Source organism: Theropithecus gelada, chromosome 7b, assembly GCF_003255815.1.
Source record: "Theropithecus gelada isolate Dixy chromosome 7b, Tgel_1.0, whole genome shotgun sequence".
NCBI classification, from domain to species: Eukaryota; Metazoa; Chordata; class Mammalia; order Primates; family Cercopithecidae; genus Theropithecus; species Theropithecus gelada.
The window spans coordinates 8,252,404-8,280,075 of NC_037675.1; the positions used below are offsets into that span (position 1 = coordinate 8,252,404).

General features: G+C 40.4%; 1 protein-coding gene and 2 long non-coding RNA genes across 3 annotated transcripts in view; 1 reads left to right on the forward strand and 2 right to left on the reverse strand.

Annotated features, from left to right (window-relative positions):
• Positions 1-7,915, forward strand: part of LOC112628892 — a 47,068-nt gene extending 39,153 nt beyond the window's left edge. The window contains exons 2-3 of the long non-coding RNA XR_003120496.1: positions 6,946-7,060; positions 7,622-7,915. This is a non-coding gene — a long non-coding RNA (uncharacterized LOC112628892). The remainder of the gene's footprint in view (positions 1-6,945; positions 7,061-7,621) is intronic.
• LOC112628891 (cytosolic carboxypeptidase 4-like) overlaps positions 1-27,672 on the reverse strand; it is a 464,052-nt gene that overhangs the window by 78,364 nt on the left and 358,016 nt on the right. The gene's annotated exons all lie outside the window — the stretch shown is intronic.
• LOC112628893 lies at positions 1,048-13,808 on the reverse strand. The gene is made up of 3 exons (XR_003120497.1): positions 13,719-13,808; positions 11,488-11,598; positions 1,048-1,197 (listed from the first exon to the last, which is right to left on the reverse strand). It is a non-coding gene; the product is annotated as an uncharacterized LOC112628893 (long non-coding RNA).

The window sequence follows — 27,672 nt, forward strand, 5'->3', positions numbered from 1 at the left end:
ATAAGCCAATAATTCCCACCACCCTTCTCAAATTTAGCATTTAATTTTCAGAGAAGCAGCAGAGATGATCTTCGAGTTTCTAGCTGATTAAGTCGGTAGTCCCTGGATGGGTTTGTGTGCTTGCAGGGAGTATTGCCACATCCTTAAAAGATTCTTGAAGAACTTAAAGCCCAAATGCCACACAGACTTCTGAGTAATGGGCAGGGGACATGCAAAGGGAAGAATCAATTCTCAGCTCCCATCTCACCTCCCCGTAGTATTTCTTTTTCTTTCTTTTCTTTCTTTTCTTTTCTTTCTTCCTTTCTTTCTTTCTCTCTCTCTCTTTCTTTCTTTCTTTCTTTCTTTCTTTCTTTCTTTCTTTCTTTCTTTTTCTTTCTTTCTTTCTTTCCTCCTTCCTTCCTTCCTTCCTTCCTTCCTTCCTTCCTTCCTTCCTTCCTTCCTTCCTTCCTTCCTTCCTTCCTTCCTTTCTCTCTTTCTCTCTTTCTCTCTTTCTCTCTTTCTCTCTTTCTCTCTTTCTTTCTTTCTTTCTTTCTTCTTTCGACTGAGTTTCACTACTGTTGCCCAGGCTGGAGTGCAATGGCATGATCTCGGCTCACTGCAACCTCCACCTCCTGGGTTCCAGTGATTCTCCTGCCTCAGCCTCCCAAGTAGCTGGGGTTACAGGCATGTGCCACCACCCCTGGCTAATTTTGTATTTTTAGTAGATGAGTTTTCTCCATGTTGGTCAGGCTGGTCTCGAACTCCCAACCTCAGGTGATCTGCCCACCTCAGCCTCCCAAAGTGTTGGGATTACAGGCTTGAGCCCCTGTGCCCAACCTCCTCATAGTATTTCTTAGCATCCCCCATTGGACACCTCAACAGAAATAATCATAGTGAGTCTATTAATAAATGAATAAAAGGTTTATGGACTCATGTTCATTTGTGGAAAGGATAAATTAAGTAGATTACATATACTATATAAACTAGCACTAGAATAAATTCCACTACAAAAAAAGAATCCTAAATGTTATATCCTTAAACTCAGTGAAGTATTCAAATAGCAGAATGGGAGTTTGAATTTGTATTAATTTCAGTGTTGTTTTAATTTTCTGGCCATCAGGCAAGATCCAGTCTGCTCAGCACATCACTTGTGCACATCACTCTTCAACAACTTTTCCAGAGGCTTCTTAAAACCAAATAGTAGCCCCTTAACACTGTCTGTAATAAAATATTGCATCATGATTAGTGACCCGGGATGAACCTAGGATGCTATCTTTGAAAGAAATTTGAACTTAGAGTTGGGAGATATGAGTTATAAATCTCACCCCACCTTAAAATATCTGTTTGACTTTGGGCAATTAAGTTAATCTTTCAGAAATTCTGATTCTGAAACTGTAAAATGAGAATTATAATACCTGTCTTCTGTTGAGTAGATGAAATCAGATAATGCACATGAAGGCACTTTAATGTGAAAGTGCTATACATTTGGGAAGAATTATTATTCTTTGACTCTGAGCTGTCCTTCAGCTGAATCTACCTGTAAAAACTTTGGTGAGGCCCAAAAGTATCTTTTTAAAGTGCCGTATCCCCAGACTGCTGACTAATAATAATGAATCAAACTAGAAAACATATACACATGCACACACATATGCTCACACATATCATTCTACTATTCAATGAGTCAAACAATTTTAACAAGTTGTAACCGTTTTTTACTTTTTTTTGTTTGAGATGGAGTCTCACTCTGTTGTCCACAATGAAGTGCAGTGGCACCATCTCAGCTCACTGCACCCTCTGCCTTCCAGGCTCAAGTGATCCTCCCACTTCAGCCTCCCAAGTAGCTGGGACCACAGGTGCGTGCCACCACACCTGGCTAATTTTTTTGTATTTTTTGCAGAGACAAGGTTTTACCAGGTTGCCCAGGCTGGTCTCAAACCCCTCTACTCAAGCAGTCTACCTGCCTCTGTCCCCGAAAGCGCTGGGATTTACAGACGTGAGCCACTACACCCGGCCAATTTTTCACTATCTTTTCCACCACCACCACGCTTTGAATGGAAATAAATCTGTAAACTTTTTTTCTCTATCTTTACATATCATGAACTCTTTTCATAATATCAAATATTTTCTTTATAACTGTTTTTTTTTAGTGATGGGGTCTTTCTCTGTTGCCTAGACTTGGGTGTAGTGGTAAGATCATAGCTCACTGTAACCTCCAACTCGTGGTTCAGGTGATCCTCCTCCCTCAGCCTCCCGAGTAGGTAGGACTACAGTGTGTACCACCATGCCCAGGCTTAACATTGTTTTATCAGCTGCTTACTATGTCATCATTTTACATGATAATTATAATTCCTATTTATTACTATAACTTGTTTATTTACTGTGACATTGTAAACAATGATGTGACAAATTTCATAATGCTTATATACACGATGACCATACATTCCCGTTTGCTCAGGAAAGAGCCAGTTTACAGCTGTTGTCCTATTGTAAGTATTTAGAGAAAACCCTTTTTCCTGCAAAAGTCTCCTACTTCGGTCAATAAATTGTATTATCACTCTATCTTGAAGATTCTTATTTATTGCCCTTAAGAAAATTGAAAATAGAATTGCTGAGTAAAATATAATAATTAATTCTATTTGTTTTCTAATGTGAAATACATATTCATTTCTGAAAATGAATTGAAGGCATTAAAAATTTGCAGATTACACGAATGAAGGCATTAAAAATATGCGGATGACATACATAGGTACTACATATTCTTGGACTATTTTAAACACTGTTATTTTTGTCCCTTCCTCTTTCAGTTCTACTGTGCAACCCTTATGACCTCAACATTGCTAAAGTTCTGAGCAAAGGGATGTCCAGTCCAATGTTCTGTCTCTCCATCATCAGGACTGACTTTGAATTCGTCCCCTATGTTCCCCGAATGGTGCCATGCTTTCCCTGCATATGCTGGTCGGCCATCCTGAAACATGCCTGCCCTCACTATTATTATTATTATTATTATTATTATTATTATTATTATAGATAGAGTTTCACTTATTGCCCAGGCTGCACTGCAGTGGCACAATCTCAGTTCCCTGTAACCTCCACCGCCCGGGTTCAAGCGATTTTCCTGCCTCAGCCTCCGAAGCAGCTGGGACTACAGGAATGCGCCACCATGCCTGTAGTCAGAATAGGACTCTTCAATTGTATAAATAGGACTCCTCAAATTGTATCAGACTTAGGTTAACTGAGAAATAATCCTTAAATTATTTTAAGTACCTGAGATTTTAGAGCTTTTGTACTGTAACCACACATGTTAACTATCCTGACTTACAGGAATCTTGGTTCCAAAAGTAGGGTAATGACATTACAAAAACCTAATTCATGTGGCATTGAATAAGGAGTTAAGCAGTAAACAGTAAGGCAAAGAAGATGATGATCCATTTTTTACAGTGAAAACATTGAGAACAGGTGCAATATGCCTGCAATGCTAGAAGAGAATAATACAAAATTTAAAAGGCAGTTGTTACTAGTGAGATATTAGCAACTACTGGTGGATTGAAAAGGTATTACAAGAAAGACAGGAACTCAGTAATTCATTAGCCTCCTTATAAGCAGAAATGAACTGGAGTGAAATAGAGTCCAGAAAATTGGGTCCTTGCAGGGTTGGAAAAGCCAACTCTTTCTAAAGCCCAAACTGTAAGAGAAGGGATTAGAAAAGGCTTTGAATGACAAGTGCTCAGTAAGATAAAGTGATTCCAGGCAAAGATCAGATTGAGTTTTAAGGTATTTTAATTAAGTTGAGAGAGAGAGGTGTGAGGGAAAAAATGAAAAGTAATAAAGTGGCTCTAAAATCTGTGTTTCTTCAGATGTCTACGTGTGGTTGCTGGTACCTGGAACTGAGTGAGAGTCCATGAATCAGAATCTGATTAACTTTTTGAGACAATGAATAACCTAAGAAGCCACAAGCTCAGAATTTAAAAATATCTTTTACTGAAACAATTCTAAAACCCTTGGAAGAAACTTCCAGACAGTAGAGCCAGGGAATCTAGAAGAAATGTCAAATGAGCCCTTCCAGGAGTAGAATTATGACTTCCTCTTGAGTCCCCCTCCACCTTAGGGGATGAAAACTTCACAGTCCTCCCAGCAATTGCTATGGCTGGTGCTTGTTGCTGTCTCCATCACATTCCTTTTTTAAAATGGGTGTGTTCACTACAGTTATCCTATTCTGGTTACACCACTGTGTACTGAATGTTTTGTGTATGTGTGTTTTTGTGTGTGTAGGTTTACGAGGGATGCAGTTAAGGAGAAAAGGAACATCTTAGTTCCCAACTCTCTGGATCAAGAGTTGACTCTTCTGTCCTAATGGAGAGAATACCGTATATTGCCTGGTTCGAGTTGTATGCCTGTGCTGTTCATCCATTGCCTCTCGCTTCCAATATCACCCTTTTACTGCCTTGTTTAAATAAATCTGCAATCTTAACTCTTTTTCTTCCACCAGCTAGCACTAATTCAGTACAAGGCACTGGAGAGAGATTCCAGCAGTGAAGAATTTTGCCTCCTGCTTCTGGCATGTTCCCTAGGCCTGCTCCTGCAGTGTGCGTGGTTCTCCTGCATCAGGCTCTGCATTGCATGGTGGTCAGCAGCTCCCAGTGGCTGGCACTTTGCCTGGCAGCTCTTCTTTGAGCACTTTGTAGTAGAGTGCCTCCAGTAAGAAAGATGCCTCCTAGTGAACAGCTTTCCTGGAGGTCAGTTTTCCAGAAAATTCCAAAGGGCCTATTTCCAGCAAGGTCTGCCAGGATGGCTTCTCCGCATATATTATCTCTATATACAGTGACTTCTCTGCCATCAATGAGCCACAGAGTGGCCTCTCCAGCCAGACTGGATCTCAGCTTTGCATGGGGAATGGCCACTGCAGAGGGCTCTTCCTTGGGTGTGATGTCTCGGTTCCATAGCTGTGACTCTTCCTCATATTTGCTATTTCTATGTTCTTTAGAGTTCTCTTGACTTCCAATGACCTAATCCCTGATTACTCCAATTCCCTATTAGAATGGTTATTTATGTTACCATAACTCTGTTAAAGTACTGTGTAGTTTTTCTCCTGACTAGACCAGACATTACAATGTCCTGCTGGTTTGAGCTTTAGGTTTTCTTCCTGGGGAAGGGTGAATACATTTCAAATGTAGAGAAAAAGAGCCTCAGAATATTTAATAACAAAAAGCCAAAGAATTCGTGCTCTTCAAATATATCCATTCCTCTTGTATATGTTATAGTCTCCTTTGTAAGTAGATTCCATGTTACTTAGCACCATTTTTTTTTTACTTCATATCACAGCACGTATAGCATCAAACAGTGTGGTTTATCTACTGATTTCTCTTGCCAAAAGACAATATTACAAGAATTTCATTTAAAGATCTAAGTTGGCTTTGTTTGAGGTTCTAGAATTGGGCAACACTTCATTTCATAAAATGGAATAAGTTCCAGTGAGCTGAGCAGTGGACATTGGTTTTATAGGTAGAGCAGGGCTGAAGAAAGCAGAAACAAAGAACAGGAAGTGATTGGTCCTTTCAAATTTATATTTCTTGTAAGGTAGGAAAAGGGAAACAAAACAATAGAAAACTGATTGGTTAACATCAAGTTACTTCAGGTTATTTTTTGTTTAAGAGTTAAAGGCAGAGGGAACTTCATTACCATGCCAATTGAACTGGCCTGTTTGGGAAATTTGCCTATCTCTCCCTCCAGATTTCTCAAGTTAGATAACTCAGTTTTGGTTTGGTGATGTGGAGCCTCAGCATAAGTGATTCCATTTTGACTTTTAGTTTGTTCTGTTGGGCCCTTGTGTGTGCACTTAGTTTGTAACAATTTCCTTCTATAATTTTTAGTCAACACTCTTATAAGTTCCCTGAAGGTAGGGACCATGGCTTGGTGGTCAACATTATATGCCAGGTATTCAGCACATAACCAGTACTTAATGAGTATTTGTGATACAATGAGTGAGCACCTGATCACTCAGAGAGGTTAAGTTTCTTGAACACTTACTGTGTGCTGGCAATCTTCTAAATAGTTTGATAAATTTTCTTTTTCTTTTTCTTTTTTTTTCTTTGAGACGGAGTTTCGCTCTTTTTGCCCAGGCTGGAGTGCAATGGCGCAATCTCAGCTCACCGCAACCTCTGCCTCCCAGGTTCAAGTGATTCTCCTGCCTCAGCCTCTTGAATAGCTGGGATTACATGCACCACCATGCCTGGCTAATTTTTGTATTTTTAGTAGAGACGGGGTTTCTCCACGTTGGTCAGGCTGGTCTTGAACTCCCGACCTCAGGTGATCCACCTGCCTCGGCCTCCCAAAGTGCTGGGATTACAGGTGTAAGCCACCACACCCAGCCAGTTTGATAAATTTTCTTGGCTGAAACAGCAACTGTATGAGGTCTATATTATTATTATCTCCATTTTACAGATCAACAAATTAAGAGGTTAAGTTTTTCTAAAAGAAAGTGTGTTTCAAACAAGACATACCAAATCAAAGGGCTCCATTAGAAACAGTGCACTTGGCTGGGCACAGGCTCATGTCTGTAAGCACTTTGAGAGGCCAAGGAAGGTGGAACACTTGAGCACAGAAGTTCAAGCCCAGCCTGGGCAACATAGAGAAACCCTGCCTCTACCAGAAAAAAAAAAAAAAAAGAACTACAAAAATTAGCTGAGTGTGTTGGTACGTGCCTGTAGTCCCAGCTACTAAGGAGGCTGGGGTGGGAGGATTGATTGAGCCCAGGAGGTCAATGCTGTGATGAACCAATAATGGTGCCACCCTGGGCAACAGAGTAAGACCCTATCAAAAAAAAATACATATATATATTTTTTTAAATAAAAATAAAAAAGAAACAGTGTACTCCATTCTCTCCCACGGTTATCAAGATTCTGCCCAAATTACTGGTGCATTTGGCTGACTTTCTTCCTTATTCCAATTTTCTGCTTGTTTGCCACTCAGGTGATCAGCAAAAGCTCAGGAAGAGTGGTACTGACAGAGAGGATAAATTCTTACCCAAAGTCATGTAAGTTGGCACATCTGCAGGGAAACATCACGTTAGCCTTTGAGGAGAGAGGTAAGTTATTAGGCTGTATTAAGATTCTCTATTGGGACAGGAATAATAGATAGATGTATATATGAAGGGGAGTTTATTAAGGGGTATTGACCCACACGATCTCAAGGTGAAGTCCCACAATATGCCATCTGCAAGCCTAGGAGCGAGGAAGCCAGTCCGAGTCCCAAAACCTCAAGAGTAGGGAAGCCGACAGTGCAGCCTTCAGTTTGTGAAGGAAGGCCTGAGAGCCCCTGGGAAATCGCTGGTGTAAGTCCAAGAGTCCAAAAGCTGAAGATCTCAGAGTCTGATATTCAAGGGCAGGAAGCATCCAGCATGGGAGAAAGGTGAGGGTCAGAAAACTCAGCGAGTCTGCTCTTTCCATCTTCTGCCTGCTTTATTCTAGCCTTGCTGGCAGCCGATTAGATGGTGCCCATCCAGATTGAGAGTGGGTCTACTTCTTGAAGTTCATTGACTCAAATGTTAATCTCCTTTGGCAACACCCTCACAGACACACCCAGGAACAATACTTTGCATCCTTCAATCAGATCAAGTTGACACTCATTATTAACTCATATCACACAGACTGTGCAGGGATCCAAACAAGAAAATGTGTAACAATTTCAGAAGTGGCAAGAAGCAACAACAAGATGGAAAAAGATGTGAAGGATGTGACAGTGAACATGGGTCACCCCCAAGGCTCTTTGTAGCAAGACAACACTGGAGCTCCTCTTTTGCATAAGACTGATTTATGCTGCAAGGTCCTGAAGGAAGACAGATGTTTTTTGTTTTGTTTTGTTTTAGTGCAGTTCTCCAGTAAAAATAAAACCCAGGCGGTGAATAAATTCAGTTTTCTCCTTTGGGAGAAGTTCACTTCTACTGGGGCCAGAATCTGCTTTTACATACCCTGAACTAGATGGTCAGAGTATTCTCAAAAGGCTTTCGTGGTACTTCAACTCCAATATCCACCCATCCTTAGAACTACGGCTGCTGCTCCAAAACATCATACGTTGCTTTCTCCAACCCCCTAGAGAGAGATATTGGCTTGGGTTAGTCTCAGTTTTGTTATGTATCCTGGACTAGGTGCTTGGAATGGCTGAGTGTCCCTCCAAGCAGATGGAACAGCCCCCATGCCATTCTTCCATATTAGTAAGAAATATGTTCAGCTGCCTGAATTAGAAAATCCCATGACAGAGGCATTAGGGAACAAAGCTTTGTTTTTCTCCAAAACAAGAGCAGGGAGGTAGGCAATTACTATGATTGTTTTAGTGGTTCCACCATATTAGGTCCAAAGTCTCTTCCATTTTTGTGGCCTTCCTCTCCTGGTCACAGCGAGGATGCTGCCACCCAAGCCATCATATCTGTGTCCCGTACAAGATGGGAAGAATATAAAAGGGGAAAGGGCTCTTGGAGGCCATTCTATTTTCTACAATCAGGAAAGCAAATATTTTCGTAACTTATCTCTTCACACCCACTTCCCAGCAGACTTCCATGGGCAGCAAGTCTTGCCACAGAAGCAAGGGAAGCTGGAAAATTAGAGACCACGTTTATCAGAAGTGTCCCTGCACAATCATGCCTTGGAATAGATATGTTTCTGCACCCCAAAAAAGTAGTGTGTCTCAAAACAAGGAACAATAAGAGACTGAACACTTGAAGGGCAACCAACTGTATTGGCCATTTCTTCTATTTAATTTAATATATCAGACTTTACTCTGCTTCCCTTAGCTGTATGGTCTCACCTCTTGTAATTTTACTTTGAGGTCCCTTCATGCTTTATGTTTATGTCCAGACTGTAGAAGGATTGAGCCTGCTGAGGCTATGCAACAGGGTAGTACATAGCATGTGATATTTTACAGGTTGAAAGAAACTTTTTTTAACTTTTATTTCAGTTTTGGAGATACATGTGAAGGTTTGCCACATAGGTAAACTCGTGTCTTGGGGGTTTGTTGCACAGATTATTTCATCAACCAGGTATTAATCCCAGTATCCAATAGTTATCTTTTCTGCTCTTCTCCCTCCTTCCATCCTCCATCCACAAGTGGAACTCAATGTCTATTGTTTTATTCTTTGTGTTCGTAAGTTCTCATCATTTAGCTCCCACTTTTAAGTGAGAACATGTGATATTTGGTTTTCTGTTCCTATTTTAATTTTCTGATAATAACAGCCTCTATCCATGTTCCTGCAAAGGACACTATTTCATTCTTTTTCATCGCTGCATAGTATTCCATGGGGGGTATATGTATTACATTTATCCAGTCTACCACTGATGGTAATTTAGGTTGATTCCATGTCTTTGCTATTGTGACTAGTGCTGCAATTAACATTTGTGTGCTTGCATCTTTATGGTAAAATGATTTATATTCCTCTGGGTATATGCCCAGTAATGAGATTGCTGGGTTTAATGGTAGTTCTGCTTTTAGTTCTTTGAGGAATCACCATACTGCTTTCCACAATTGTTGAACTAATTTACATTCCCACTAACAGTGAATAAGTGTTCCCGTTTCTCCACAACCTCACTAGCATCTGTTACTTTTAGTCTTTTTTATAATAGCATTCTTACAGGTGTGAGATGATATCTCATTGTGGTTTCCATTTGCATTTCTCTAATCATCAGTGATATTGAGCTTTTCTTCATATGCTTGTTGGCTGTATGTAGGTCTTCTTTTGAAAGGTGGCTGTTCATGTCCTTTGCCTACTTGTTAATGGGGTTGTATGTTTCCTTTCATAAATTTATATAAGTTCCTTATGGATGCTGGATATGAGACCTTTGTCAGATGCATAGTTGGCAAATATTTTCTCCAACTTTGTAGGTTGTCTGTTTACTATGTTAATTCTTTTTCTGTGCAGAAGCTCTTAAGTTTAATTATATCCCACTTGTCAATTTTTGCTTTTACTGTGATTGTTTTTGGTGTCTTTGTTATGAAAACTTTGTTTGTTCCTATGTCTAGCATGGTATTGCCTAGGTTGTCTTCCAGGATTGTTTACAGTTTTGGGTTTTACAGTTAAGTCTTTAATTTGTCCTGAGTTGATTTTTGTTCATGGTATAAGGAAGAGGTCCAGCTTCAATCTTCTGCATATGACTAGCCAGTTATCCAAGCACCATTTATTGACTAGGGAGGCTTTTCCCCATTACTTGTTTTTGTCAGAAAAGAAACATTTTAATAGTCCTGATAACATTCCCCTATCTTGTATGTCCTGCTAACATTCTCCTATCTACAAAGCATAGCACCCGGGGTGGTGTTAAGCCTGGATTCCTTGGACGTGTCAATATACACTAGATAATGACCAGTTTTCCACAAGAATATAGATAACTAGAGCTTCCTGTCACAATATCTGGCACAGTGAGTAATTTACTTTGTTTTTTTCACTTGTTTGGTTTATCTGTTGTTCTCTCTCTTTCTCTCTCTGTCACACACACACTGCTGTTTACAATTTGGCAATGCATTTGTTGTCCATTCGAAAGCACTCATTGACAAAGCTGGGCTCCCTCGAGTGTGGCTGAGATGCGGTGCACTTAGTGGCATTGCAGAACCCCAAGGCTTGGGCACCAGGTCTGCACCTGTGGAGCAGCCCGCCTGTGATTCCCATCCTCACTCGCTCTGCTGCTCAGTGGTGGTCCCTGCCTTGCCTGCTGGAGCAGGGCTCTTCAGCCAGAAAGGACAGGGCAAGTTGCTCCTTTATTCAAGTCTTTCGCTGAGCTCCCAGAGCGGCAGTTGTGAATCTTTTGTTTATATTTGTAAACTAAGTGAATTTGACATGGAAGTCACTAAAGGGGAATACATTTGGAACATTGAAATGCCATTTTTACAGGCACATTTCTAATCATAGCTGCCCTTTAAAACCCACATAAAATTGTCGCCTTGAGTTCCCCTGTTTTCCAGCCTCAGTGCGGCTCTCTTTGCAAATCCCACAGCATGACAACAACAAGATTTCATTTTTAGTCAGACTTGACACTGGCTAAACACTAATGTGGGCTCTTTATGTTTCCATAAACTCTCCTCACAGAGCCACCAGTAGAGCATGGGAAACTGGAAAATAAGTTCCAATTAGAGACTGTGTTGGCACGCTCAGGGTGATATGGTTCCCAGTGTTTTAGAGAGGGAAAGAGCATAAAAGAAGTAGGTTGTGTGCCCCAGCTTGCCCCTGGAGGAGCTGTGCCCACTATGGTGGCATGGGGAAATGTCACTCATTAGCTGGCTTGCCTGCTAGCCTAGAATTTGCTTTTACCTTCTCTGCCTTCTCCTAAGCCATCCCTTTCTCTGAGTAAATCCAATGCCTTATAGCGCCGCCAATGTATTCAAGTGTACAATTTTAATGTCACATGTACAATCATACCTCCCTGTGGTGACTCACAGTGCCCACATTATCCAATTTGCCAAGTAAATGCTAAAACACTGAACGACCCTCTAATTGATCTCCGGGGTCACACAAGACCTGACAACGGGGCTCACCAGGCACAAGGACATGATAGAGAAGTCTGAAAAGTGAAAAGGGAGAGGAACCGGGTAGAAAACCAGCTGAGTTCATTTTCACTCACATAATGAAAAGAAATCTGGTTCAGCCTGGAGGATTACAAAATAGGGCAAGACCAAGGTAATTCCAGCTGCAGTATAAATTTATTCTATGCTTTTCACATTTTACTTAAATTCTACGTTTGTCCCATTTATTATGGCGCAAGGTTAGAAAACATGGTGTGATATCAAAAAGAGAGTGGATTCAGAATATCTGGAGTATGTCTTATTGTCTACCCACAATTTCCCCAAAATCAGTGTTTAAAAAATATTTATCAATATATGTAGAGTTTATTTTGGCAGTCCATGGAAAAAGGGAACTTTTATTATTTTCCTCACCGTGTATCTGGTACCCAGAAGTAACCGCAATAATAAATAACTACACTATTAAAAGGCAACATTTATTGTGTGCTTACTTTGAGCCAGATACTGCTTTAAGTGCTGTATTAACCAGGTCCAGGAGCTATAATCTTAATCATGACATTCTATTGACCCCCTAACTTATAAATATAACATAGTACACAGTTAATAAATATTTATTTTAGCCATCTCCAATAACTTTGGGAGATAGTTTTGTTTTGCTATTTATTATTATTTTTTTAACCTATATAAGGTTTGAAATGGAGAAATAAGATAATAGCAAGGAGGAAGTCTGTAAGCACAGAACATACTGGCTTGTTTATTCTGCCTCTCTTTGGTCCAGCTGTGGGAATATAGTTGAAGAGGCACACATTCTGGTCTATTGTTCTAAATGGATGATCCCAAAGACTTATTTATTCTTGGCCAATAGGGAGCTATTAGACCTTTTTCTTGCTTTAACAGCTTTCTGGACACTTATAGAGATAAAATAAGGAATAAATCATTTGATGCTCCTACTTTGCCACTGGAAACATTTGGTTAACAGCACTCACAGGCTGCAGAACAAGTCTCCTTGGAGAGGTGAATTCACTTACTTCCCTCCCCAGCTCACAGTAGCTTTTAGCTGTTTATCATAATTCTGACCTCTGAACATAAATTTGAAGAGATAATGGATGAAAAAACACTCTTAAAAATATAGTGCAGGAAACCAGTGCTCTCTGATGACTTTATTATTTTGTTTCTATAACTGAGATTCATCATAGAATCCACAGACAGAGAACATTAGAGATGATCTTGCCCAACTTGTTCAATTTTTAGATGGAGGAATTGAAGATGGAGAAACTTAATAAGGCCACAGAGCTTGTACTGGGCAGTGTTAGAACTTCAACCAAGATCTCCTGACATCCAAACTAGAGTTTTTTTCTGAAAGTGTCAATCCCTCCGGCAAGGGAGCCTACGTTACATGCATTGCGTAAGGCACTGGGGAATACAAAGAGATGGGTGTAAGAGAGGACTTGTGGTTAGAATAGAGCTATTCTTTGAGGGAACCAGATACACAGAAAGTGGGTAGAATGAAATAAAACACAGGTAGGCAGATAAAACGTGATCATTGTGGAGGGGATGTACTCACCCAGCAGGTTCTTCCTGCCTGCTGCACAGACAAATCCAATTCCCTGTAACTGTGGTATTGCAGTCAAGAAATGAGTTTAACTGATGCAAGGCCAGTCCCACAGGATAACTAGAGTTGATCTCAAGAGATCAATCTTAGGTTCTACAATAGAGATGAGATCTATGGGAGCAATTGAGGAAGTCACAAATCCTGTGACCTCTGGCCACATGACTCCTGAACTGTAAAGAGTTATAGAAATTATGCCTATATTTGAGCAGAATTCAGGCCCCTTCCATATCCCTTATTTTGTGGCCTTTCAGTTTCATCCCCCAAACAAGGAAGGATCAGTTGTAGAGAGGGACTATTATCATCCTTGCTTGAAAGTTAAACTATAAACTAAATTCCTCCCACGGTTATCTTGGCCTCTGCCCAGGAATGAGCAAGGACAGCCAGCCTGTAAGGCTAGAAGCAGGATGGAGTCAGCCACATTAGATTTCTCTCACTTTCATAATCCTTGCAACGGTGGTTTCAGAGAAACTGTTAAGGTCATGTTTAGAGACCAGTTTGAAGACTAGTTATAGACTAGTGTATGAAAAGTCTCAAACATCAGAATTAAAGGCAGTCTATCTTGTTATAATTCTATTATTATTTATTCAACTGCATATTCACAAATTATGCCTCAATATTTAGAAGATTGACTTACACTTGACCTTAAAAGATCACCATGGAGACGACAGCTGACTAACAATTCTGTTTCCACAAGGAAGGCTCTCATAGGCAGTCAAGACCAGAACATTTTTTCAAGCACTTAAAACATTGGTTAAGGTCTTCTCATCAGAAAGAAAATCAGTCCAGATTCATGTAACTAGACTTAATGGGATAAAACTTCCTTAAAACATTAATTTTTGCCTTCAGCAAAACATTCATAACAGGCCATTATATGGTAAGCAGTGAAGCAGGAGAATGGGGAGTGAGCCATAGTTGATGTCGTTGCAAAGCGACTTTGGAAAAAAATACAAGACTCAGGACCAACCCTTGTCCTTGCTTCATGGGGTTGACTAAATGTGACCTAACTGATTGTCTCTGAAGACTGATGATTTGATTTATTCTCAGCAATTCTCTCTCCAAACAATTCTCTGGCTTCAACACCCATGCAAAGCTCTTACACATAGCAAGAAGGGAAGGAAAGAGTTTCCACGCACCCTTTGAAACAGGTCCTATACACTATCAAATCAGCTTATCCACACAGCAATCCATTTTAGAACCTGAAAGATCTGAACCGTTGGTATTAATCAAATGACTTGAGTAATGCCTGAACACCCCTTCTCCACTTTTAAATGTGTTGACAGAGCCTAAAGTTAATGGTCAGATCTATCCTTGCAGTAATATGTTTAGAAATTACTTTGCTGTTTATATGCACTTATGGAATTTTACATTATACATTAACAATAGATGATATAACAGGGTTCTTCAAGGAGAGGGTGTTGGAAGGAGTCCTGTGTTAGGTCTTGGGAAACCTGGGTTTGAGTCCTGTCTTTCCTAGCTGAGTGACCTCAGGAACGAATTATTTTTTAGCCTCACTTCCTCCATGAGTAACCTGTACAAGCTAGATAAAATAAATTTAAAATTCCTTACAGCTTTATAACTCTATGATTCCACAATTACATTCATTTTGTCCTTCAGAATATCAAACAGAACCACAAGTAGGCATTTAATAAACATTGCTAGATAGCATCACACTTGATTTTTTTTTTTTTTTTTTTTTTACTGCTTGCATGTCTTCCCCTAAACCATTCAAGAATTTTAAAGTATTCAAATAAAGATTCTGCAAATTGTACATTTCATTTTGCTTATATATTTAGGCAACATGATGCCTTCAGGGTTATGGTTATAAATGATGGCATTGGCTTGTTTTAAGAAGCAAATAACTCTAGGAAAATGTATCCCAATAGAATTCAGAGTGTTTCTACCTAAGGTCCCCCCTCCACCTCACACCACACACATACCTTAACATTTCAGAAGCGTATCAAATGAAAAAGACTTGTTAGCATGGAATTGATAAATACAACAACCAGCAGCAGCAGCAGCAGCAGCAGCAGCAAAAACACCACTATTAATTTGGTTGCTGTAATTTTTCAGTGAAAGAATGTATTTTTTTTTTTTTTTAACGTAGATTCCCATTGTTACCTAACTGAACTGGGGCCCACTTGCCCAGCATGGTAAGGCCAAACATTCCTACCCAGGTTCTGCAGCAGGAGAAAGGTGGGTGTTTATCTGCAAGGCACCAAGCAAGGAGAATCGGGTACCTCACTCTGAAGACCTGACCTCTCTGATAGCTTACAAACAAGTGTTGTTAAACACAGGGGTAAATTTCAAGGAAGCGGAAGTTACGGGCAAAATTGTAAATCAATACATGGAGGTTATCCTTTGGTTTGGCCTATAAAGGTGAAATATCTTGAAGCAAAGGATAACACATCATAAGTAGATTCAAAGATTTTCTGATTTGCAATTGGTTAAGGAAAGGAAGCATTGTGTAAAGACTTCGGGTCAACAGAAAAGGATGCTAGCTTTGGCTGCTGAGCATGACTCCTTCCAGGCCTCCGAGGAATAAATTTGGAGTAAAAGACGACAGGCAGTCAGAGTCTAGTCCTCAGCTCCTCCTTATCTGAGGTCTACATGCCAGCAGATCTGTTTGGTGGGGGTCTGGGTTTCTGAAAATCAACTAAGGGACTTATGTTAAGATGTTATCTTTAGTTTCTATAGGGAATCAAACATCTCGCAACTCTAACTTCCTTGACTATAGTTTTAAGCCACTGTTACCTTTTTGCTTATCAAGTTGCTCATTTACTTCTATGTGCCTGGAATTCCCCTCGAAGAAACTCAAGATTTTCCTTTATATTCATGGTTCAGGGCCTGGCAGGGTTCTAAGAGCCTAATTTATCTCACTATGAAAATAATTGAATTATTCTGAGTATTTTCTTTTTTGTCATTTTTTTCATAGACCGTTAAATCCTATAATGAACAGCTAGCACATAACAGATAAATGCATTTTCTTTCACTCATATGTTGAAAATAATTGTTTATTTTTAAGGGAGCTATATACAACCAGAGAAAATATTTGTTAAACAACAGTCAAATTGAAAGGACAACCTCTAAGTAAGCATCTCAGAGGTCTCCCTTGCTTATTGTTAATTGCAGAATAAACAGATCTTCCGAAGCAGTGCCCCCAACAGAATGGACCTCCTCTTGCCACTGGCAACTGCTATCCCTCCCCTGTCCCTCCCTGCCTCAGGCTGACCCCTTATATTTATATAGTAGTGATAGATATGTTGTCACATGCATCACTTCATCCTGTTCATAGTTGCCCTCAGTGGAAAGTAGGACAGGATTTTTATTTTCACTCTGGAGGGTTTTTCAGAGTTGGTGACTTGCCTGAAGTCATCCTATCAGCAGTTAACTGGAACAAGGATATAGGTCTCCTAAGCCTCATTCCAGTGATATTCGTTATATTTTGTGGCATGGGGAGGAATGAGTCATTGACGATAATATTCATCATTTATTTGTGCCCTTTTAAGTAGTATCTGGGGGAAGACAAATACCATGATTTATGATATGTTTCCTTGGGCAAGCAAGCATGGATTGTTGGAATGCATGATAGCCAATTTATATACACCTATCTATCTGCCTATCAAAATATTAGCCAGCCAAAGGGCGTTTATAAATGAGAACTGGAATAAAATTGGGGAAAGGCAGGTAGGCAATCTCCCTGGAGAGGCATCTTCTAGTTTACCCAGTTTAGGGATCATGCCCTGTTCATCTGTGAATATGATAAATAGGACTTCAGTTGGATGCCAGTGATGAATGTCAATGATCATAAAGCTATTACTGGAAGTTTTTCAGTTATAGTCAAAGCCAAAACATGCTGGCTCTCTGGAAAGCCTGGATTCCTCTGAAGATCACCAGGCTGATTGGTAGTGCAGTCCTGATATTTTGAAAACTGGATGTTGAATTGTGTATCTGAAAGGAACCTCCCAGCACTGCTCTTTCATTATTTTGTGACTTGTTAGACTGGGAATCTCTTTATTCCAGAGCATTAGTATTACTTGGATGCCATTCCCTAAGATGCATCTACCTGGCCATGTAGGCAAAGGTGGTGAAAATTCACAGGTAGATTCAGGCCTCTTAGTTGATATCGGGGGGGAATGTGATCAGTTGCTGGAATTGTGAGACTTAGCTATCCCATTTTATGTATTGTCCAGAGGTTGAGGAAAGAGTATTAAAAAACTGTTTCCTTGATAATCATATTGATAGTCTTTTTGTTCAGAGCCACAAAGGCCAGACCTTGAAAAAGGTATCTCAACCTTCAATCTTTCCCCGTTTAAAAAAGCTAGACCAGGTGTCACTACTACTGCTATTTACATCAGATTCTTTCTTATTAAGAGAATGTTTCAAGACCTGACCCGAGGAGACTGAATAGTGGTAAATGAAAACAGAATAGGAAAGATCATAAATGAATGGTGGACGGAGGAGGAGGACATGGCAGACAATGGAAGAAACTGCAAATAAACACTGCACTCCAGCCTGTCGACAGAACAAGACTCTGTCTCAGAGAGACAGAGAGTTTGAAAGAAAGAGTTTCAGTATGGAATGATAAAAAAAAAAGTTCTGGAGATAATAGTGCAAAACAGTGTGTATGACACTAAATTGTACATTTTAAATGGTTAAATGGTAAATTTAATGTTATGTATATTTTACCACAATAAAAAATAAAGTTAAATTATTAAAATGTGAAAAAATTATAAGTTAACACAGCTTAAGTTAACGTCCAGCAACCTCACGTGTAAAATAAACAGGTAAAATATGAGAGACAACTTTATTACTTTCATTCATTCAAATGAAATGCTTTATTGCCAGAAACATTGTGGTTAGAAGAGATTGGGATAGAAGAGGCAGAGGGGCACATTCAAAATAGTGAAAAGGATATAATTCATACACATACACAAAACATGCACGGTACTTGGAGAAAAAGACATGAGTGATAGAGCATCGTTGTTGTTAAGACTCATATATTTTTCCACGTTTGTAGAAGCTCTGCAGCACATGATAGTGCAGTGGAAAGAGCAAACAGCCCTATACTCAAAAAACTGCTCCAGTCTGTATTAGCGCACCAGTTTCAGGAAAGGGGATTCACATCACTGAGCCTCAAGGAAAATCAGGTTCATTGTCAGGATTGATTTGGACTCAGATGGGACCTGAAAACCTTTCTGCAGACAGGGCCTCTCTTAGGCCAGGTCCTCCCTGGTCCCTTCTGCCGTGAGCTGTGTGTTCTCTGCCTTTGCTTCTCTCTGGGCCTCTGACCTGGTTGGTCCATTCTGTTCCTCTGCCCTCTCTTTTCTCTGCATCATAGATTCTGACAGCCCAGGGGGGTCAGCATCCTTACTTGAGTTTGTATATTGTTCTTCATGCCATCAATTGCCTCATGACTTTTCAAAACCTTTAATTGAGCTAATTAAGTCATTATCTTGAGATTCTTAGTTTAAATGGCCCATACAGGGATCTGATTGGCCTAGCTTATCTTTCCTTTTTTTGTTTTATACATTTATTTCTATTTCCTTGGACATTCCTTACATAAAGTACATTTTAAGTGCATGACTCATCATACATGCACACATACTCATAATATACATACACATATTTGTTTTATATATATCACATACATATATATATTAGACTATGAATTTTCTGTCCTTGAAGAAGCTGCACACCTTTGGTCTAAATATTTAAATGGAAGGGTGAGGTCATGTAATACACAATATTGCAACCTAGGTTTGTCCTTCCCTCAGTGGTTTTGAGAGGAACAGTTGCCCTAGAGGTCTATGTAGGCAAGCAAACACAATGATTGACATTTCTAGTATGCTGGTGCATGGTAATTTCTTTTTTCAATAACTGCTACTGGTCATGATTATCAATATTGGATTATATTACTACTACTTCCTCTACTCATTATATAGCCTTCTGCCTAGATCATAGCCTAAAGTAACTTTAAAAAAAAAATGTATTTCAAAGATGGGGTCTTGCTTTGTCACCCAGGTTGGAGTGCAGTAGCATGATCATAGCTCACTGCAGCCTGGAACTCCTGGGCTCTAGAGATCCTCCTGCCTCAGCCTCTCAAGTAGCTAGGACTATAGGCATGTGCCACCGCACCTGGCTATTTTTTTTTTTTATTTTTTGTAAAGACGGGGTCTCCCTTTATTGCCCAGGCTGGTGTCAAACTCCTGGCTTCAAGTGATCCTCCCACCTCAGCCTCACAAAGTGCTGGGATTCCAGGAACAAGCCACCACAGCTGGCCTAAAATAGCTTTCCTTATTATTTATAAGTTGAGCTTCTTTGAGACATAAGGAACAGAGATACTCAGTTTATCCTAAATAGATTTTTACAAGTATACTCAAGTAGGATTCCTAGAGTGGAGATTTTATTTGAATTTTATTATTTATTTATTTATTTATTTATTTTTGAGATGGAGTCTCACACTGTCACATGGGGTGGAGTGCAGTGGCGTAATCTCAGCTCACTGCAACCTCTGCCTTCTGGGTCCAAGCGATTCTCCTGCCTCAGCCTCCTGAGTAGCTAGGATTACAGGTGCCCACCACCACACCTGGCTAATGTTTTGTATATTTAGTAGAGATGGGGTTTCACTATGTTGGCCAGGCTGGTCTCGAACTCCTGACCTTGCGGTCCACCCACCTCGTCCTCCCAAAGTGCTGGGATTACAGGCATGAGCCACCACACCTGGTCTGAGTGGAGATTTTATTGAGGTCAATGCAGTAGTTCTAAAAGTATAACTCCTTCTCTGATGATGCATAGAAATTCTGGTGATTGCCCTGTGGCATCCAATCCTCCAGACTCTGGCTTAAATGACTTGGCAATTTTTTACCTCTATTTCTATTATTAGCACTGCTTTTGTATAATTATTCTACATGTGTCTCAAACTCAAACTCTTCAACAAAGAAAAATCTAATTGGCTTGTAAAGTCTCCATCCAATCGATGGCATTCCTATTAGAGCTTTCATACCAAGTCACTTCATAGATCAAAGGAATCCCTATAAATTGACTTGCTTCTTTTGGGTTGGGGGTCAAATCCATCGTGTTCAAGGTCGTGATATCATTGAACACAAATAAAATGACCTATTTGTATGGAGTCTCTTAAAAGGAAATTGTTTACATGGCAGGTATACTAAGCTATTCAAAAGTCACTGTGACTGGCTAGCACCTTGCCTGGCCTGAATGGTTCAAGGTCTCAATAATTTTCTAGGACCAGAATGAATGGCATTCATTTTGTTCAGAAAAGATTTATGTAGTGAGGATACTGTAAAACGATGTAAAGTCATGGAGATGGAAGTTGGCAATGCAGACTGTGATTAACTCACCCACAGTAACTTCTTTTCATCTGCAGTGGATAGAAAGGAGAGGATAGACAGAGGCTTACAGACCTAAAGAGAAGAAAGTGACAGGGGCAAAAGGAATAGGGGAGAAACATGAAAGGAATGTGAAGGGAAAAGGTAATGCAAGGAAAGGAGAGGAGATGAAACAGATATTGATGTTTTCCTTCTCCTATAGGTTAGTGTTCTCCTGCTTTCCCTGATCTAGCCTCTCCTTTTCGCACCTGTAATTCCAGCATTTCGGGAGGCCAAGGTGGGTGGATCACAAGGTCAGGAGATCGAGACCATCCTAGCTAACATGGTGAAACCCCGTCTCTACTAAAAATACGAAAAATTAGCCGGGCATGGTGGCGGATGCCTGTAGTCCCAGCTACTCGGGAGGCTGAGAGAGGAAAATTGAGAGGCTTGAGCCCAGGAGGCGGAGCTTGCAGTGAGCCAAGATTGCCCCACTGCACTCCAGCCTGGGTGACAGAGCGAGACTCTGTCTAAAAAAAAAGAAGCAGAAAAGAAAAGAAGAAAAACTCCCATCAATGAGAGGAAGCCTGTCAGCACCTACTTGGTGGACAGCTACTTTGCTTACATAAGAACAAGGCTTGAGATAGTAGTATGAGCATCTGTGTAATGCATAGAAGTTCTCTACATTCTCTGAGATACAAAGGAGAGTACTGACGTTGGAACAGAAGAAAAATACTTAGGACTGGTGTTATTAATAGAAAAAGCTTCCTGATTATCAGTATCATAATATATTTTCTTGAAGGAACCTAATGCTTCTATGCCCTGTAATTACACACCATGTCTGTAAGGATAGTGGTTCTCAAAGGGTATTCCATGGACCAACAGTATCAGCATGATTTATGAACTTCTAAGATATGCAAATTATTAGACTCTACCATATACCTCCCCAATCAATCTCCAGAAGTGGGGCTTATCTCTCTGTTTTAACAAGCCACCCAGGTTATTATTATTATCATTATTATTAGAGACAAAGACTCACTCGGTCGCCCAGGCTGGAGTGCAGTGGTGCGATCTCAGCTCACTGCAACCTCCGCCTCCTAGGTTCACGTGATTCTCCTGCCTCAGCCTCCCAATTAGCTAGGACTACAGGTGCCTACCACCATGCCCAGCTAAGTTTTATTTTTTAATTTAATTTAAATTTTTTATTTTTAGTAGAGACGGGGTTTCACCATGTTAGCCAGGATGGTCTCAATCTCCTGACCTTGTGATCCACCCTCCTTGGCCTCCCAAAGTGCTGGGATTACAGGTGTGAGCCACCGTGCCCAGCCACCCAGGTAATTTTTATGTGGCCAAAGTTGGACAGACACAGAGTAGCAAAATGTAATGGACATGGAAGCTTTCCATGCACATGGAAACTATCTGCTGCCAAAAAGTGATGTCCAAGTTATCAAGGGAACCTACGAACAATCTTGTGGTATCTTCCCCACCACAGTTCCCTCTCTGCTTCCCGCTTGTGAAAGATTACAAGTTTCAGAGCTGTCATGCCTTTCTCTCCCAAATAGAGAATAAGCTGAGAACCTGGACAAACAACATACCTGCTGAGCACCCTCTGCATTCATTATACTTTCCAGGTCATGATTAACAGAGGAATTGACATAGAGCTTTTCAATAGCTAATATTACAACTAACAGGGCTGTACTTCAAAGTAATATGCTGACTATAAACCAAATCAATGAGCTCTGGGCATCCTTGCAATAAAATTGAGCCTTGAAGCATTCTGCTAAGATTACACACCTTTCTACCTTAAATGGGATTAAAAATTCTCTATGTCCTTGCCAATGAGACCATTCATTGTGCCATTAGGATAGCAATGTCCTTTCAGGCAGAACTGTGTGTGGCACTTACCAGCCAATCTATCATGATGCAAAAGGTTGTGTGTATGAGCATGTGTGTATGCATCCCTGTGTGTGCACATGTATGTGTGCATGCATACATGTGTATCTGTGAATATGCATGAATAGACATTTTATCTAGGCTTTCCATTTAAAGATTCCTTCATAACTTAAAACTTGTGGGCAAATGAAGTAAAATAGTTGACACGTATTTATGGAGACCGCTTTTATACGTATATATGCTATGAATATTTTATTTTGATGTATTATCTAGAGTAATGGATCCAGGAAGGTGTAATGATATCATGGCCTCATGGGAAAAGTAGAGGATTTTTGTCCAAATCACGTGGCTTAAATCTTGATTCTGTCACTTATTAGCTGTATGACTTAGGGCGGGTTTTTAAACTTATTTAAGCCTCAATTAGGTTGTTCATATAATGCGGAAAATAATATTTAATATGAAGTTTTATAGGGAACATTTTGTCAGATAATGTCCATAAACAAACTGAAATTGGAATATGCTAAATGATGAATGATGTAAAAAAGACATAGCCTTGCTTTTGGGAGATAAATAGTGTATTTGCAGAGATACGACAGTCACATGTGAAGTACTGAATCACAACAAAAGAGATAAACAGCCAAATAGCCAAGCATGAAAGGATATGGTTAATTGCATAATAAATGCTTTCGGCATTCATGGATGGAAGCACAGAGAGAGTAGGAGTTACAGAAGATACTCGGATCAGGGGTGAGCTGAGATTTGAATTGGTCCTTGAAGGGAGGGAGGAACAGCAGGAAAAGGTGAGGAGGTGATAACAGGCAGGACAAACTGGGGAGATGGGGAATAGGCCACTCTAGCTGAAAAGCTGGTCCTGGGCCCTGTGTATTGAAGACAATCCTGGCAAGGCAGGCAGAGGTGGGCTAAATTGTAGAGGCTTCTGAATGTCAAGCTAATGCATCATAGGGACAACTGAAGGAGACTGTTTTGTCAATTCACTTTAATCTGTCCTAAGCCCACATAATTCAACAGATCTCTTTACCCCTTCTGCCTATTCATCATCTGTTCAAAGTTATCTGGTGTAAGAGAGAGAGACAAGGGATGAGATCACAGATAGACACATCACCACATTACCGATATCCAGCTCCAGCGATTGCATCCCTGCCACCACCATCCCTTGGGCTGGATACCTGGGCTCCTTCTTGCTGCAGTGCCCTGGGTGGGATCATTGTGCATTTTTTGTCTCCTTATTTTTCACACATTCTCACAGTCAGATTGAATGTCTCCTCCTGGTCATCGTGACCTTCTACCACGGCTCTGATAATAAGCTGATTCATATTTCTCCTAGTTTCCTAAACCAGTTCCCTTACCTAAAGTGTTGCTTCAGACCTTGAGCTTGCACTTGTAATTCTTTTCATTGGTAACTGCTCCCTAGAAATAATGTCATTGCCTCTTTTCCACCTGGATTGTTTCATTATGAGTCTGTTTATTTTGTTATGTATAATGAATGAAAAATAGTATTATGTTTATTTCTTGATCATACTTGATATTCTGTGTCATTTAGTGATATAATTTATAGCATTTAAATTATAGCTACAATTATGAAATGTCAGTTTTCTGCCTTCTGTTTAGTTTTTTAAAACGTTTCTGGGCCAGGAGTGGTGGTTCATGCCTGTAATCCCAACACTTTGGGAGGCCAAGGCAGGTGGATCACCTGAGGTCAGGGGTTCAAGATCAGCCTGGCCAACAGGGTGAAACCCTATCTCTACTAAAAATACAAAAAATTAGCTGGGCATGATGGCACGTGCCTGTCATCCCACCCACTTGGGAGGCTGAGGCAGGAGAATTGCTTGAACCCAGGAGGTGGAGGTTTGAGTGAGTCGAGATTGTGCCGTTGCACTCCAGCCTGGGTGACAGAGTGAGACTTCGTCTCAGAAAAATAATAATAATAACATGTTCCTGGATTTTGTTTTTCATTATGCCTTTTGCTGTATGCAACAAGGTAATTTTATTGATGAAGTTTCTCTGTTAATACTATCACTAATAATATTAAGGCATTGCAAAATACTATTTTTGAAATCAACTTTGTTTCATATTTATTAGCCTTTTTCTTCGAATTTATGATTATAAACTAGTTATATCTTTAAGGATATATCTTCGTCCTCCTACATAAGCCACAATAATGCAACCGAATCAATGAAAGACTGAAAAATTATGAATAAGTCCGTATAGAGTAAGCATTGGTTAGGTTCCTTTTTTATACAGACCTGAGCACCTGCACAGCACAGACTTCAACTCAAGTAGGAAGCAGAGTTCCAGGAGGTGGGATATCTGTGTCATGAAGACCTCACTTTATTCCTTGAACATCTTAAATATCATTACTAGATCAAGTGCTCCTGAAGGATATATGGGAGATGGGACAGTCTGGGGAAATGTGTGCTCTTTATAACTAAGTAAGACTCTGAGTACAAAATGGTGAAATTAGAAGAGGTGGACATGCCACAGGTGCCTTGACATTAAAGCCTTGGCCACAGACAGTTTGAGTCATGCATGCTGTGCTGCCTTCTACTGCATCCTATTCTTGTCCCACTAGACAACTCCAAACCTCATTGAGAGGGAGCAGTGACTCCTCTTAGGGGCCTCCTCCTCATTCTCCCTCCCCAAGCATGGAAATAAAAGAAAATATTGAGTTATTTCAAGGGAAACTCCAGGCACCTAGTTAGCCTTGAGAAGTAAATGAGCAACTTGATAAGCAAGAAGGTAATAGTAGCTTAAAACAATAACCAAGGAAGTTAGAGTCATGAGATGTTTAGTTCCCTATAGTAACTAAAAATTACATCTTAACATATGTCCCTAAGTTTTTTCAGAAACCTGGACCCCCACCAAATGGATACATTGGCATGTAGACCTCAGACAAGAGGAGACTGAGGACTGAACTCTGACTGCCGTTTTCTGTTCTAAATTTCTTCTTGAGGAGCCTGGAGGAAGTCATATCCACAGGCTGGAACTCACCATTCCTTTCTGTTGACCCCCAAATCATTAGACAAAGCTTTGTCTCCTTAACCAATCACAAATCAGAAAATCTTTGAATCCACTTAGGACCTGCTTCAAAATGTCCCAAATTTTTAGATCAAACCAATGTATAACCACCATATATTGATTGATGACTTTGCCTATAACCTCTGCCTCCCTTCCTTTAAAGACCCTTACCTACAAGCTGCTGGGGAGGTCAGGTCTACGTGTGAGCTGCCCAGTTCTCCTTGCTTAGCACTCTGAAAATAAATGCCCTCCTTTCTCCAATTACAAAACCTCACAGAGGATGTTTTGCCTTAATGTACCAGGTGAGCAGCTCCCTAGTTTGTTTTGGTAACATCATGTTCACATCCCAACTCAGGCAAAATGAAGGAAAAATACTATGTCTAAGAGAGTACATTTTAGATAGAGCCAAGAAATCTGGCATAAACCTGGAGCTGTACTTGTCGAGTTCAAATCACAACTCAATCCCAGGCTAGCTGTGTATACTACATCAACACTTTGGCCTCATATATAAAGTCAGAATACTAGAATGAATATACCTACATTATAGGATTGTTATGAAGATTCATGTATTAATGTATGTAAAATGCTGAAACTGTTCCTAGCACTTGGAGAGCATTACGTAACCCTTGATAATATTGTCGTTTGTGGTAAGCAGAATTATAAAAATGAAACGAATGAAATCTGCCCTGTGTAATCCCCTTCCCTGCTTTTGATCATGGATAGAGGCCCTGACTATGATGAGATTTCACTCCTGTGATTGTACTAGGTTTTAAGGCAAAGAAGAGATGATCAGGTTGGGTCTAACTTAATCACACTAGCCTATTAAAAGAACAGGGTTTTTCTGGCTAGTAGAAGTAAAAGAGATTCAAAGCATGGGGGAGGGGTGGTGGTTAAACCCACTTCGCTGGCTTCCAGAGATGTCACAGGCCGAGGAATGGGGGCAGACTGTAGGAGCTGAGAACAGCCCCTTTGACAGCTGGCTAGGAAGTGGGGAGCTCAGTGCCTACCACCACAAGGAACTGAATTCAGACAACAGCTTGAGCTTGGAAGCAGATTCTTTCCCTGAGCTTCCAGACAGGAGTCCAGACTGGCTGACGCTTGGGTTTCAGTTTTGAGGCATCTTGAACAGAGAACCCAGGGAGGTTCCCTGTGCTTTTGACTTACTCATCCTAAGACAGTAACTGGATGTTGTTTGACAGCACTAAATTGGTAGTAATTTGTTTTCCAGCAATGTAAAACTGAGGCACAGGTACTGATATCCTTCCCCCATGAGCCTGCCCTTTACTTCTGAGGCCCATTGTAGAGTGGGCCAAGCAGCCCCTGCCTACTCCTTCTCCCTTGTCCCATTTCAGCCCCACTGGGACTCCAGACACTGTGGGTGCTTTACAGGCTGGACACATTCTGCCACGCCATCTTTCTCATATCATCTGGCCCAGGGTATTACACCACCAATTATAAAACATCGTGAGAGAGCTTGCTGCAGTCACTTCTATTTATAATCTTCCTCTTAACACAAAAACTGCTCTCTGCAACAGGCACCAGATTGGTGTCCTTGAAGGCTATGGTTTTTTCTTCATTCATGTAAGAGTTTTTCCTTAGGTAGTAAGGTGTGTGTGTGTGTGGCAACAGGGAGTGGGCAGCTAAGCAGCTAGTCATTGACAAGCCCTAGAGATTTCAGTGTTAATTCATTCTCCCATGCTGGGCCCTGTTTTTCCTTACATTAATTAATGTCATGTGTTTCTGGTCTTTTCATCTTGTAGCCACTTCAGATCAGAAAAAAGCAAAGCAAAACAAAACAAAACAAAACAAAAGAACTATTCAGAAAAAGAGAAGCATGGCTCAGGTAAGCTGTCTTTCTGGAATATCATTGACTTATGTCAAACTACAGGAAAATCCATTTCAACAGAGACAGGAAAAGGTAGAGGACCAAGGTCCATTTCTCCTGTTGCTCTGTGCTGAGTGCCCTTGTTGAAGTGGCCACTCACTTACAGCATTAATTTTTAGGTTGAAGTTAAGTGAAGCTGAGGAGCAGTAACAGTTTAGGATTTAGAGAGTATAGATCCTTTCCTAATAAAGTAAACTGAGTATCACTTGAAACTAGCTGATGTTGATGTGGTGCATTACAGATCTCTGAGCGTAAGTCTGCAAGGTATCCCTAGCATTCCTATGCCTCAGCCTTCAAAGTAGTACTCTGACAAAAATAGAGTCACCAGGGGAACACGCGATATTGTTCAGAACACGCATGGGCACGACAGACAGACACGCAGGAAGAACCATTTCCTGAGTCAGAGCAGACACCTTAAGGGAAATCCTGCTGATCCCAATCCAGACCTG